The sequence below is a fragment of the Dermacentor variabilis genome, chromosome 8, assembly GCF_050947875.1.
Source record: "Dermacentor variabilis isolate Ectoservices chromosome 8, ASM5094787v1, whole genome shotgun sequence".
NCBI classification, from domain to species: Eukaryota; Metazoa; Arthropoda; class Arachnida; order Ixodida; family Ixodidae; genus Dermacentor; species Dermacentor variabilis.
In genome coordinates this window covers 98,516,762-98,531,668 of record NC_134575.1, presented here as the reverse complement: position 1 = coordinate 98,531,668, position 14,907 = coordinate 98,516,762, and the positions used below count along the sequence as shown (strand labels likewise).

General features: G+C 44.9%; 1 protein-coding gene across 8 annotated transcripts in view; it reads left to right on the top strand.

The window, feature by feature from the left end:
- Positions 1–14,907, top strand: part of LOC142590434 (uncharacterized) — a 393,201-nt gene that overhangs the window by 10,262 nt on the left and 368,032 nt on the right. For 3 of the 8 annotated variants that reach the window (XM_075702535.1, XM_075702536.1, XM_075702537.1), the window contains exons 2-3: positions 249–356; positions 8,026–8,185. The gene's annotated coding sequence lies outside the window, so the exon portion shown is untranslated. Of the gene's footprint in view, positions 1–248; positions 357–8,025; positions 8,186–9,447; positions 12,449–14,907 lie in introns of those variants that run through there. The other 5 variants (XR_012830107.1, XR_012830112.1, XR_012830111.1 and 2 more) reach the window with 5 other exon arrangements.

Sequence of the window (14,907 nt, the reverse complement as noted above, 5' to 3'; positions counted from 1 at the left end):
TATATTATACAGGTAATCTGTCTGCCTTAATTTTGTCTCCTGTTTTTAGGACATCTATTACAAGCTACCCGGACGAACGCTACAGATTCGAGAGTTTACAGCTAAAAGAACATTTTTCCTTGTTGCGCGAGGAGCACATTTTTTCACTTTGCGACAGTTACGCGGTGAAGTGCTCAAGTCATACATCCCTGGATGGTTGTACCGTCATTTGTCTAATTTGTTTTACTGTGCTACTGCTGTCGTTACAGCTTCTGCTCATGTTAGTTGGGCCCGTCAAGATATAGCCCATCTCTGCACCATTGACAACAATTAGCTGCAAGTGCTGATTGCTGCTGGTTGGCTCAGTCCAGAATCTGGTATGTATATCCATTTGCTCAAGGCATACTGAGTCTTCTATTGAGCTGCTCCAGTAAAGGAAGATTGAATTAAATGTCGTTTGAGTGATACGTGACACCCTATCACTGTTGTGCTGTACAGGAGGCAAGGCATCTTCAGATCTAGCCCAGTTATCTGTTGGAAATTCTCAAAATGCATTAAATGCGCACATAAGGTTGTCTAGGCCAGAACTCTTATAATACTGTAGTGCCCTTGGTGCCTGATGCCATCACAAAAGAAACAGTAGAATAATCCAGAAAATTTTTGTAGAGCTGTCCCGAGACAATAAATCATACAGAAATAATTATGTTGCGAACTGCGACTGAACGTCCGCAGCTGTGAGTAATTTCCTTGTGGGAATACTGTTGCTTTTCAACGTCTTTTGTGTCAGGTGCACTATCACTTGGCACTTGCATCCTCAATGTCTGACTCTATCTGTACAATGCAGTTGCTGCGCCACAAGCGATGCCTGTGAGCGATGGCAAAAGTGTTAGTATAGATCAGGTCTTGTACATAGGAAACGCCAGTCAGCCGAAACAATCGCTTAAATTGTTTCAGCATCAGAAATAGCTCTGCAAGCATGCAGGTTTGTGATGTGTAAGTGTTTGTCCAAGTTGTGATCGGCAACCATTTGTATGGTGGTATATTATTGAAACTTTGCCACTTGCTCTGGGCTTTATGTTTAGCAGTGTGGTGTACTCTGCATTTCATTCTGACGTGGATGTGTGGCTGCGACGGAATATTTTGAAGTGAGTTTCTTTGGCTCTTTCGATCATTTACGTATTTAGTTGGAGGTATGGTTGGTGGTTGGAGTCTGCAAGGAAAACATTCGTTTGCTCTTTCTTGTTCTTTTATTTGCTTGTTCTTTTGTTTGTTCACATTCCTTTAGGCTATTCGCTTACATTGATAGTCATCATCTATGGTCCCTGCACATTTTCTTCACACAAGTTCATGCTCTAATTTGCCAGCAATCTTACCAACAAGGGTTTAGGGCTTGCACTCTTTGCTTGCTAACATTGCACGCCTTTGATAAAGTTTGGTCGCACCTCCGTTACTACAGGAATCCATTTCTTGAGGAGTTGTACGTCACTGTTCATGACTTGCAAGGGGGTTGAGCGTTGTCATTCCCTCTCGTGGCCAGATGTGTTAAACATAAATATAATTATGGGGTTGTATGTGTCAACACTACAATCAGATTATGAAGCATGCCATAGTGGCAGGCTACGTATTTTAACACCATAGTGTTCTTTAAAGGGCCGCTGAAACGGTTCAGGACCCGCTGTGCTTGCTTGGTGGCTATGGTGTTGGGCTGCTGCACATTAGGTCATGGGATTGAATCCTGGCTACATTTTGATGGGATCAAAATTCGAGAACTCCCATGTTTTAGGTGCATGTTTAAGAACCCCAGGTTTTCTCCCACTACAGTGTGCCTTGTAATAAGATCGCAGTGTTGGCTTGTAAAAACACAGTTAAAATTTTTTTTGAATGGTTCAAAGAAGTTTTGTAGACACATAGGGTACAGTAAACGTTTGTGCCACAATTTGTGTGAAGCATCTCATATTAAGAGAGCTACAGACAATTACAAGTTACCCTTGTCCATAGCCATGCATTTTCTTCTAAAGTCATTTGCCGAGTGATCGGGCTTTAGCTCCACCTTCACTGGCTTTGCCTCATGATGGGACGTCGTGTTGTCTACTTCTGGTTGTCTTGGAGCCAGTGTGCAAAGCCTCTACAACCTCTCTACCAGCTGCCTGGCAGTCGGTTCCAAACGCGAGCTATCGAAGCAGTGTACGTTGTGAGCATTCTGTAGCAGCACCAAGTGTGTCCGATATTCCGGTAACCATAGGTGAGCTGGATGCTTTGATGGGTGGGTGGAGGCCTAAAGCCCCTCCCCATACTACTATTGATGTAATGAAGGAGTTTTAGCCTAGATGTATCTGAGCGATCTGATCAGTCCACATTGTCCAAGCACCTGGTGGTGCAGAGCTTAACCAGCGAAAGGAAGAGCTAATATTGCTGTAACCAAGAATAAAAATTTTTAAACATTTAGAAAAACATGTTCATGGCTAAGTTCCTATCAAAAATTTACACCGGCAGTAAAATACAATGCACTTGGTTACTGCTATATTAGTTCTGTGGTTGAGCACTCTGCTACCACGTGGCTGCACCATGCAGGGCGTTCACATTTGCGCTTCCACTCGTCCAATAAAACGCCCAGGCCCAGTCCGCTTGTGCGTGGGTTTACTTGAACTGTCGCACATGCGAGACACTGTTGTGGTATATGGTAATCCTTCAGTGTGACGTGATGGCCACAAATGCACAGATGCTGGTGCTGATGGTGCTGGTGCAGCCACTTCGCTCACGTGTTTGCCTTGCCGAGGAGCATGATATTGCAGCTTGACATGTTGTCAATCGCTACGTTTGCAGCCCACAATGCAAGGGCGAACTGTATTGCTCGTGAAAATACAGATTGAGACCAACACCGACCGCGCAGCTCACGTCATAATGGAGCATGTTGTAACTCAAGCAGACAACATTTATTGTATGCTGGAAGTGCTTAAGTGTAGCGATAAATTGTCCTTGTGCATTCTCTTTCTGGTACTTTCTTTTTCGTAGAAACAAATTAACTTACATTTAAACTATTACAAACCACATTTGTTCACCATAAAGTTGGGAAAAGGATCGATAATGCGCCCTGAGCAGTGAATCGAATATCTCGCCCTAGTGGCACCATGTTGTCACCTCAAGTCACTTGGTCAGGGGAGGCTGAAAACTCAAGAGGAGTGGCGTGCTGCGATTGGTAGTGAGGTACAATCACGCTCAGAATGAGCTACAACACAAAAGTGCATGGCAAAGCGTCGTGTGTTTTAGATTATACTGAGCGTGATACTACATATTTAAAACCTTATAATAAATTACACACTTTTTGTCACCCAATTATCACAAGTGCCAACTCTAACAACTCAGCACATTTCTACAATATCATGAAAATTGTTTCAGGGTCACTTTAATGTGCACTTATATCTAAATGCAGAAGCGTGTTTGCATTTCACTCTGGTCGAAATGCAGCTGCTGCAGTCAGGATTGAACCTGCGACCTTGACCGTAGCCGCAAAGCTACCGCCATGAGCACAGAAGGGTTGATTTCACATGCTGCTGCTTCTGTTTTGTTGCCTAGACCCTATGGTGACGTAATGAAGCTTGGCGTGCACGCACCCCGCGCCAGTTGTCCACTTGGCAAATATGCGTGGTGTTTATATTTCCGAAATAGCAGAAATTTAAAGTATTGTACCTTTAGTTTGCGAGCAAGGGCTGTCGTTCTTGCTTTTCTTTTGTCACTTTTTCCCTCTCCCACCTTCCTCTCCCCCCTCTGTATGGAAACTGGGAGTGAAGAGGGGCAAGGCTGTTATTCACTCGTTTCCCAACTGCGTAGGTTCTACCCATCCTCTGCATTCTGTCTATCTCCCCTCGGGACTAGCGCGTTAATAGAAGAGTAAAAACTGCTGCAGTTTCTGCAATGATTTTTGGGGGGGGCTCACAGATAACTACAGCTGTCAAGAGGCTTATCTGGTGATGGCCAGAGAGCTCCAGAGGGCGTTGTCTAAATGTGGCACCATGGAAAAGTTGAAACGAGCCTCTTGCATCACCTTTCCTCTCTACGTCGCTCCTGCCATGTACATGCACACTTTCAGCCACTGCTCGAAGTGGCTTGTAAGGCAGTAGCAGCAGTAAAAAATTAGAAGGAACATGCAAAGAAAGCTTAGCTTTAAGAATCCATATATAGCGACATGTTATTATCATAGCACGTTAGACGCAACCATCAGTTATGTCTTCTGGATGGTGTTTTCAGACTGTGCTTGACATTTGCTTGCTAAGTTCCCTTTAAACGAACAGTGTTAAGACAGGGTGGAAAGGTTGCCGTATTAGACTTCGAATGTGCCACCATTTCCGCGCAGTGCATCTCACAAAGCCACGGAGAGAATCGCAGCTTGGCGCAAGAGGCGCCAGCTGCATTGCATCTGCACCACTCATAATGGCACTTCATATGGATCTGGAGAGAGAAAGAGAGAGTGAAAGAAAAAAGGGCTAGGAAGTGAAAGGTGAAGCTGTGCCTTGGCACCCCCTTTTCTGCCATTTCTCTCTCTGGGTGAGCGCGGAAACAATGTGGAAAATTTGCTGTAGAAGCAGCCCAAAGCAGCAGACAGCCCAGTTTGTAAATGATAGTGCTGACAGAGCACAACACTCTGTTGCTTGAGACGAAGCTGCAAATTCGGAAGACTCGAAGAAGTATGAGCTCACATTGAATGATATTGTTGCAGGGGAAGATGCAGACAAGAAGCTATATGCAAGTATATTTACAAAATGAATATGCTGCACTTCACCAAAAGGCAACAGCCCGAGCTAGCCTTTAATCATCGTCTTGACACAGCTGGCCTCTTTTGCATCGTAACTGCTACCCTACTAGCACCACAGTACTATCATAGTACTACCATAGCACTACCCTCGTCAGTAAAAGTTCCAACCCGGCGCAACTAGAGGCTTGGCTCGGAAGCACTGTAGTAGGCCTTAAGCCTACTGACATGTATAACATCACTGGATGACCTAGTAGAGGGTGACGTTGAGCTGACGGGAGCAATTTCGTAGATCACTGGTGTCACCTGGTGAAGCATGCGGCAGGACCTTGTCTAAATCAGGAAAGGAGCTTCTCTGAAAGTCCAGCATGACGAGAGGGTGACCACAGGAACGTGTGCACACCAAGGAAAAACTGTGCGTTACGGTGGCAGGCATTGTACAGTTGCTGCTGAGTGGCTTGCGATGCCGTCAGTCGAGCACGGGCAAGTTGGCAAGCTTGGTTGGCCAAGGCGATGGCAATGCGTATGCTCGCCTGTCGAGGACGTTCTGAAAGAAATGCAGTATCCAGGGGCAAGGTTGGTTTGCGACCGTACAATACATAAATAGAGAAATTGTGGCAGCGTCATGCCGAGAAGAATTATAGGCAAATGTAATGTAAGAAAGGGCAACGTCCCAGGCATAGCAGGCCTTCAAAATGAACATGGACAGCATATCTGTGAGGGTACGGTTCAACCACTCCGTCAGTCTGTTGGTTTGAGGATGGTGTGAGGTGGTCAGCTTGTGTTGTGTGGAGCAGGAACACACAATGTCGGTGATAACTTTCGACATAAAGTTATGACCACTATCAGTAAATATCTGTTGCAGGCGCCGTGGAGTAAGATAATGTTATGCAAGAAAAAGTGCAACTTCAGTGGCCCAACTGGTCAGGAGAGCCCGTGTGATTGGCGCCTCCCTTAGCACGTGGCGTAATCAGTTTCAACGGCTACCCATTTGTTTCTAGTGGATGACGCGGTAAAAGGGCTGAGGAGCTCTAATCCAACATGGAAGAATTGTTCTGCAGGGACGCTGATCAGCACGTAGCGCCTGAGGCTCTTTCTGGTGCTGGCAGAAATCGCAGGCAGCAATGTGTTATCGGATGGAGCGAGTGAGACCGGACCAATAAAAGCGGGGGCGGATGGGGTTGTACCTGAGAGATACCCCAAGGTGTCCTGCAGTAGATTCATCATAGAACTCAAAGAGCAGAGTGTGTTGCAGAAGTTTGGGCATGACAAGAAGATAATCAGACCCGCCATGGGAGAAGTTCCTTCGTTGGAGAATGCCAACCTGGAGGACATATCGGCCAAGAGAGGCATGTTAGGTGAAGCCATATAATTATAGGCGTAGCTTTGCAACTGCCCAAACTAATGCCAGATACTCGAGCTCAATGATGGAATGGTCATGCTTGAAGGTTGCGAGGTGTCTGCTGGCATAAGTGGTAATATGGTCGTTGCTGTGCTGGCGTTGTGCCAGTACTGCACTGATTCCGTGGCTGCTGGCATCGGTATGGACTTAGCTAGGTGCAGAAGGATCACGCCTTTCCCTGTGAGTTCTCGACAATGACCCTGTCATCAATCAGTGGTCTCTTTGTGACGCTCAGGAGAGGGTGACATTGTTATCTTGAAATGAGCTGTCATTTCTGGGTGCTCGAAAAGCTGAATATCTGGAGCGTGACTGCCTGTTCTATGACTCAGGCGACGCTGATTGAGCTTCCTTGAGTGAACGATGAGACGTGATCAGTGCCCATGATACAGTAGCCACATGTCTGCCGGTGAAGCATCTTTTTTCTGAGGGATTGTCAAGCACAACACCCCTGCCACCAGACAGCACATCAGGACGTTGAGTTGTTCGATGCAGCTCAGCTGGCTTGATGCTTGCATTCCTCAAAGCCATTGGGATGCAGGTTCCGAGAATTAAGATCTTCTGGCCAAAGGCATCTTAATAGGTGGGCTCTGACTTGACTGTATAGATGCAAGATGACAAGCTCCACGGAGCGACCTTTGTCAGCCCTGCACAATGCCGCAAGTGCCACATGCAGGCCACTCATCGCCAAACTGTACAAATTGAAATAACCTGACAACCCCCTATATGAAGGGAAACCCTGAAACGCAAGGTTCACATTAATCTGGACAAGCACCAGCACTCTTTCAACAAAATCTCCGTGCAAATAGACACAGAGTTTATGTAAGGAAGCTAAGTAATCATGAATTAGAGCTTCCACAGATCGGGAAGGCGAAGGGAGAACTGGCTTTGATTAATTGATATCTGTAACACTTAGCACAAGATAGCTACATGATCATAGCGTAATGCCAAGTTGCAAAATAAACAAAATGGAAAACCATCTACAAACCTTATCACTTTCCTAAATTGGCTCAGAAGGCCTGATTTATTCCGCCTTTCTTCTAGTTCACTTTTAAATTGTGCTACTGTAAAGCTACGCTTTACCCGAACAGGAGGGCATATTTATTTATTTATTTATTTATTTATTTATTTATTTATTTACATGTACCTTACAGGCCTTCGAGAAGGCATAGTGTAAGGGGGGAAGTACGGTAACATATTAGTATGGAATCAGGAAAGAAATAAACATCAGCATAATGAAAGGAGTACGCACAGAACATGGAAAAATAATACATTAGCAAATACAATATGTTGAGCAATAACAATAAATGGTAAACAACAACATAATAGCACAATAACATTGTAAACGTTTTTGCATGTTATACAGTAGTAAGTGTTGTGAAAAAATTGGGAGCACTGAAATTCTCTAACATTGTAGAAAAAATGCAAGAAAAATTACAAAAGACATGACGTGTTTAGACGGTTGAAACGGCATATTGATCGGTTAGCAGATCGCGAAATGCAGTGTGTTTAGATTGGCATGCAATGGTATCTGGTAGTGCGTTCCATAAACGGACCGCACGGGGCAAAGCTGAAAAATTAAAAGCGTGTGTGTTGCCATAAATTCGGGTGTAGCTGAACTGATTGTTTAGTCAGTGTGACGTCAGGGATGCTTTTTTCAGGTTTGATAAGGTTTGGCCAACTGTGTGAACAAATCTATGAAATAATAATAGAAGGGAAATATCACAGCGAGTAGTTGGTAGTTGCAACGAAAGATTGATTTTTATTTGGGTTACTTGCTCTTTTATTTTGGTTTTTTTTTTTTTCTTTAATAGGTTACTTGCTCTGGCAGGCTGGCTAATATTGCCGCCTCCATACACACCTGGCTGTTCAGTGAAAGCTGTCCCATATATGGCTGCAGGTTCTTGTCGGAGTCCTGAGCTATGACAAATACCACCCGCTTCTCACAGCTCCTGGCTATGTGGTCTTTTCCTCCGCAGTTGTAATACACAACGATCTTCCGCGCCTCCAACGTGTGTACACCATCAGCGGGGGCATCTTCGTTTCTTCTGCTACTTTAGGTGCGTCACCCTCTTTCTCTTGATGTGTGCTGGGGGAACTTGAAGTCTCCGGTTTAAAATGCCTACAGAAATACTTGTCACCCTTTGGCTTCCGGGAACCATATCCTGCTTCGTCACTTGTTTCTGATTGTCACGACTTACTCCGGAAACTTCGGAGCGTGCGGTAATGGCTGGCGAGTTCTGCTGTTCTCTCTTTTCGCCCTTCGAAGTCGGTTTGAAATGCTAGACAGAAGGGTCTAAAGAAATCCTTCTTAGCCCTATCGTAGTCTCGCACTTTGTCCTCAGACAAGCAGTTCATGAAACATCAATACTGAACAGGATTAGTGCTGGTAATCTCTTGGTCCACAAGTCCCGGCTGACACCCTCTTTCTCAGTAAAACTTCATTTGGGCCTATTTGGTGCATAATTCTGAACTTAAACTTACAGCGCAAACAGCCAAGACGGACCACAACAGGAATATACGACACTCTTTCAAAACCGGCGAGGAATATAACTATATCCTCCTCTACCAAGAAAGTGTGGAGCTGGAATCGCGCTATTTGCCATCTAAGTATCTGACTTTTCTGCTCAAGCTCTTCCATTCCAAGAACATGCCATTGTGCTGCCTCCTGCACACGCCTCTGGTGTGTTTCTGCTTCAAGTTTGCATCTTTTTGCCTCTTCATGCTCGCACCTCTCTGCTTCACTCTTGTGCCTTTCGGCTTCTTCATGCTGACGCCTCACACGCCTCTCTCCTGCTTCACGCTTGCACCTCTTGCACTCCTCTGCCATTTGCTTTCTTTCAACAATGGTTTCCCAAGCCTCTTCAGCTTCCTGGACTGTCACATCTTCTGCGTTCATGACGTCGAGAACTGCTTCTTGTGTTGTTGCAGAGCTGGCGAGAATGCCCAACTCATTGCAAATTAGAAGGAGGTCCTGCGCTTTGAATTTCTCTATGGCGAATTTGTTAGCCTTCAAAATTCACCCTTTCTTAAAACTGAAATTTGCTCTTTAAGGAAGGTGAATTCCCAAAACAGTGCCTACCAGAAAACACAAACATACTCTCCTAGCATCTGCTTACTTGTACTAGTGAGAGCTTTGGTGACATGAAGAGCAAACATCAGGCCATAGCTAGCCCATCCTTATCACTATTAGGAGACTGCAGAATTTCTTGTTCTTCGTGCTCTCTTTTTTACTAAATAATTTTCCTTGCCTCACCAACCTCCTCCCAACTCCTCTCCTCATTCTGCAAAAGCTCTAATTGCTACCTTTTGCCTTTTGCAGGGCCAACCGTAATGCTCATCTGCTCATGACTTTCAAGGAGTTCTTGGATTTGCAAGTTCTCCTTGCTCACAAAGCACCCTGTGTTTCTTCCCCACTAGCAATCAGCCCACGAGACACTATATTCTTGGTGTATGTAATAAAGTAACTAACAACACCAAACACTATTATGGATTACCTGCGCTTTGAGTCTGGCGAAAAGAGAAGCAAACATGTAGCACTCACCACACCTATATAGTCAATGCCGATCGATCTCATAAGCTGCTTGCCTGTATTGTAAGGTCGGTTCCGTTATGGTGCCGTGCCAGGTGCCGAGAGAAAGAAGGGTTCTGAGCGACAGTTACGGGAACAAGAAAAGGTTTTATATTCAGAAGTACGTGGTTGAGTTTTATACACAGGGCTCTAAACTTTCAGAGCACACTACATGCTAGTGTGTGTATGTCCGAGCTTCTTCCTTCTTGCATCCGTCCCAGTCCACCTTTTATGCTGTTTATTTCCCTCTTTCCCTCGTCAAGGGATTTCACAGAATAATCACAAACGCCTTACCATTCACCACCTCCTGCTCCCAACATTGTACAATACGAGGCGGCTTCTACATGGCAAACTGAAGCGGCCATTGATGCCTTTCCCGGTAGTTCTCGACAATGATCCTCTCACCAATCAGTGACCTCTGCGTGATGGTCAGGAGAGGGTGAAAATGTTATCTTGAAGGGAGCTGTCATTTCTGGATGCTCGAAAGCCAAAGATCTGGAACATGACTACTTGTCTGTAAGACTCGTGATGCTGATTGAGCTTCCTTGAGTGAACAATGAGGTGGGATCAGCACATGTGATTGCCGCATGTCTGCAGGTGAATCATCCTTTTTTCTGACCGATCGTCGGGTACAACAGCAGCAAGTTGGTGATTGTAAGGGTTGCCGAACAAGTTCTGCAGCTTTTGTTTAAGTGTATCTCAACTGGTGAGCTCGTCTGCATGTGTCCTAAGCCATACTTGAGCTGTGCAATCCACCGAGGTAAAATACTATGTTGGCAAGCATGACAGTTGAGTCACACTGGTTATTGGTGCTGACGCGTTGGTACAGGCTGATCCAGTCATCGACGTCTTCCCCATCTTTCTCCGAGAATATGCCAGGATCACGTGGAGTGGAGCGTGCGATGTGGCTCGTTGGAGTAGCAGCAGGTGTCAGAGACGGTTGGGTCGAGCTGTCATCTCCGGGAGCCATGACGGAAGGCTCGATGTACCATCCACTGCGAGCCCCATGACGAGGACAGGGCATGTCTACCTCCACCAAATATGTTACATGGGAAGTCACAGACAAGAAGCTACATACAAATTTATTTACAAAATGAATACGCTGCACTTTGCCAAAAGACAACAGCCCATACTAGTAGTCTCTAGTTATTGTCGTCATCTTCACAGTGCTGGCCTCTTCTTTATCGTAACTATTGGTCCGTAACAATATTGATGATTCTGAAAACTTGGGAGTTCTGTGATCGTGAAGGTTGTATCCAGTGGGCATGCCTATCAATGGGAAAAGTGTTAGGGACCCTTTTTTCACCATCAACTACTGTTTCAAAAAGGCGGGCTTTATGCACTAGAGCAAAACCCCCATGGTAGTGATAGCATCATGGTGGAAGCTGCTAACATAACCGAGCCCTAGGAGCACGTCACTGTTTCTAGCCTCTATATTGCTTTCTAGGCTCTCTATATCAAAAAAAAGAAGATCTGATAAGTGGTAATGCAAGCCCATCTGTTTCATGAATAAACAGTGCATGTTTACCTGCAGAAAATATGTTTGGTCACTTTATTGTCACTCTGAAAAAGTTGAGATAACTTTTCTGCAAAATTTGTTAGTCTGAAGATTTTAAATCTACAGTAAAAATATTCAACACTGAGGGTTCACATTTGGGGTAAAAATACTCTCGATGGTTTAAGAGGAAGATAATTAGTGGTGCATCGATTCTTTTGAGATGATTGGCAACTTTAATGTCATTAGCAGTCCGATGATTGGTGCACGATTGTTCATTGTATGTTAACCCTTTCAGACGTCACTTTATCCCGTTGATTGATAAGTTGCTTTCACCACATATTTTGCATCTTCAGAATCGTAGAAAGTGTACAGCTGCAGAAACTACTAAGAATTTTCAATTGTTCAGCGAGTTTTCTAATCTTTTCAAAATTTCGACTCCATGCGAAAACTCACTACAGGAACACAAAATATGAGAACATGTACTATTTCGTGTTTTGAAAAGCTTGAAAAGCACTTATCCAGCTACTTGAAAATTATGCCTGGTGCATGACATTGTAAAAAACAATGTAAGAAGTGAACCCGCTGCATACAACATACTGACACAGAGTAAAAACACCCAACTGTCTACCTTCCCACTCATTTTGCTAAAACATTCTGCACGTTATTCAAAATTGCAGCACAGTTCCAATAATAAGTGTTTCAAGATGTATGAAACACATTTTAAATACCATTACTTTCATCAGTGCTTTTGCTATTGATGCACTCTCCTGCTGTGCACAATTGTGTAGACAACGTCTCAAAGGGTCAAGTAGTAATATGAAAAGTGCTCACACCTGTGAACCAATTTGGCGTCAACGTGGTTCAATAAAGAGCAGCACGTACCGAGTGTGGCTGCAAAGCACCTGAACAAGGCCTAGGTGAGTGCCGAATTGGGAACATATCTATTTCGGTGTATCTACTATTTTATTCTTATATGTAGTTATGCAACCCATCTGTATCTGTATTGAAAAATAAACAATGCATGCTTTTCTAAGAAAAATATTAATTGCCACTTTATAGTCACTCTGACAAAATGTAACTTTTTTGCAATATAGGTCAGTCTGACGATGTTAAACCTGCAAGAAAAACGAACTCAACGCTGGGGGGTCGCACTTGGAGAAAAAGAAGTAGGCCCTAATGGGGTTAAGAAGAAGCAAATTGGTGGTGCATCCATTCTTTTGACATGATTGGTAACTTTAATGTCATTAGCAATCATGATTGGCGCACTATTGTTGGTTACGGTTGTGGTAAGGTGTTGTTGGTAGTGGTGTCAAAGAGTTTTGTTCAATACTGGCACATGCACAGTGACTCAACTTGGCATCAAAGTGAAGAGCAGCATGTACAGTCGTCAACAGATTGAAATGGACCACGGCTTAGGCGGCCGGAGCAGCTACGGGGCCGCACCACGGCGTTGCTATCGCGCGCTCACGATGAGAGTACCCAGAGTGATGTCAAACTTCGTCTCCGCATCCTTGTTTTCATGCTGGTGCTTGTCATGCTTAATAAATTTCAAGTGCGGCGTTCGGCCTTTCTGCTACTGACGGTCGGGACGAAGGGACGCAGTAATGCCAGTAGTTTCGCCAGCAGTAGAATGCCAGTAGATTCGCGAGTAGTTCAGCACTTTGCCCTGTCGGGCAGTAGTGGATGGCCGCAAGTCATCAAAGCGCCGCAGTGTGAAGGAACCAGAACTCGATGTTTTTTTTTTTCCTTTTCTTCTTTTTTTTTTGTCGGCGATTTTCAGTTGCGGACACAATAAAATGAAGCATAATTCGGTTCAAGAATGCAGACCAGTGCCAACTAGTGGAAAGGGCAGCTGGTATTGAGACGTCTGCTCTCGCATGTGCGTCCCTTCTAGCTCGCAGTTTCTCCAAACCTTTAGCGTCACCTTAGCACTCTTTATTCATAGAGAGCAGTGCGAGATGATGCCGCTGTAACTGCAATGTCTGATGCGCTGCTGGAATAGGTTGTCGGGGGTGCGATTGTTCTCCAAGCCCAGCTTGCGCTGCAGCTTGCGGTTGGCACCTTAAAGGGATCCTCACCAGGCCTCATAGCAAATTTTTGTTATATGCTGGAAGTTGTTACGTGTCCTCTAGGGAGCATTCTGCCGCAGAAAATTTTCAAATCGGCTCATCAATAGCCGAGATTAACAGGCAGCAAGCGTCATTTGTTGGTTTAGAGCAGGAACACTGGACGAAGAAGTTGAAGTTTGGCACGCGACTCACTGTCTTGTGCAACCAAGGTCAGAGGAGACAGGCCGATGCAACATATGCAGCTGAAGTGGTGTCACACATCTGATATAAAGCAACTCAAATGTGCGCCTATGGTTCACATATGATGAGAGCTGTTGATACATATTGAAAATGAAGCCTTAGGTGGCTTGGGGTGAAGCCCATTTCCAGTTTCCCGTCTGGGGTTTGCCCTCTATTGCTAAAAAATTCTGCAAAATATTTTAATTTTTGTTGATTATGCTTATTCTTGATGTGTTTTGCGTATTTAGATAGAAGAATAAAAACATTTTCTCGTTATTTATATGTCTCGTCATTAAAGGCTTAAGCAAGAAAATTTATCTCACTGATTTTTCCAGCAAAATCAAAAGTTGCCTGCATCCATCATCTACTTACAGCAAAAAAAGTTTCCAGTTCATCCTTACTCGGAAAATGTCCAGCGACCCGATCGAGCCAATGTTTGGCTTTCTGCGCCGCATTGCCGGGTACAATGACATGTTGGACGTAAAGAGTGCAGCATGTGTCCTGGAAAAAATGCTGAAGACCAGAATCGTGTCGGCTTCAAGTGAAAGCAATGTTAAGAGCTTGACCACATTCTCATCGCAGCATCTTATTCAACAGGAATTTCATGGTGCGACAAGCACCTTTGATGAGGTCCTAAACATGGCAGCGCAGGGGTTAAAAAACTGCCTTTCAGCGCGACCATTTGTCTCACCCCTCAGATCGCCAGCGTGGCCATGATTGGCAAATACATCGTGCGTGCGGCGAGTGAGCGCATTCCCTGTGCAGGCCGTATAGCGTTCCTACGGCGAGCAAAAAGCAGCACTCCTAAGCACGGGCCCATCGCTCATCGAGACTGTGGTGGCCTGTTTTATCGATCTCGGGAACTGCTGAATCTGCTCACAGGTCTTCAGAGATTCGTGGAATGTGTGCTTCCTCATTGGAGGCCCGTCGCGAAGCCCGTGAACTTTACGCACAGAGGATTGTCCAAGAGCCCATGAGCCTACCAGTGATGAGCTGTGGAAACACCGACACTGACCACCGCAAAGAGCTGCTGCTGCTTCTAAGTTCCAGGAAGTTTATCAGGCCACTTTTTAAACATTTTGCTCAAGGAGTGGCTGACAGGAATGCTGCCGCCAAACTGCCTGAAAGGAAAGCCCCTGTCAGAAAAAGTTCTCAAGTTATAGTAGAAATTTCTTCAAGGAAATGATTGTCGCGATCTTGTCGTGCATCCCTGAAGCATAAATTGTGAGTAATGGAAACAAAGCCTCCCGACTGTTGAAATACCTTTTCTCTACCTTTGCCTCCTCCTTTCCGTACTTTCCTCTTTCCTCCACAGTTGACATATCGATGAAGTGCAATACTTCAAACAGCTGAAGCAAGGTGCACTGATCATGTTCTGCAGCAAAGGTGAAGTGGACGAGTCGATGAACAGCGCCGAGCTGGATG